Source organism: Corylus avellana, chromosome ca8, assembly GCF_901000735.1.
Source record: "Corylus avellana chromosome ca8, CavTom2PMs-1.0".
Taxonomy (NCBI): domain Eukaryota; kingdom Viridiplantae; phylum Streptophyta; class Magnoliopsida; order Fagales; family Betulaceae; genus Corylus; species Corylus avellana.
In genome coordinates, this window is record NC_081548.1 from 7,167,256 (window position 1) to 7,167,659 (window position 404).

Sequence of the window (404 nt, forward strand, 5' to 3'; positions counted from 1 at the left end):
AGCAGCCCATCTAGCTAGCTATAGTTGATGTTTTTCTCTACTAGAAGGCATGTGGTGGAGGAGAAATTGGTTGAAAATACCCACACAACAAGTTCAAAAGAGTAAATAAGTATTAAAAAAGAATAAAAAAATAATGATATATAGACAGACAAGCACTGCTACTTTATTATGCTGACGTGGTATTACGTGTATATATTTTTTTTAATAAGATGTGATGTGGTATTACGTGTTAATTTTTCTTTTTTAATAAGATTTGAATTAACAGCGTCAAATTAACATTGTAGAATAATTGTGAAATATGTTCTGAGGAAGGCAAATTAATTTGGTATAGACCCCACAAGATCACTCTCTTGCAATGTAAGTCCCACAATATCGATCCCCACTCATGATATCTAAAATCCATC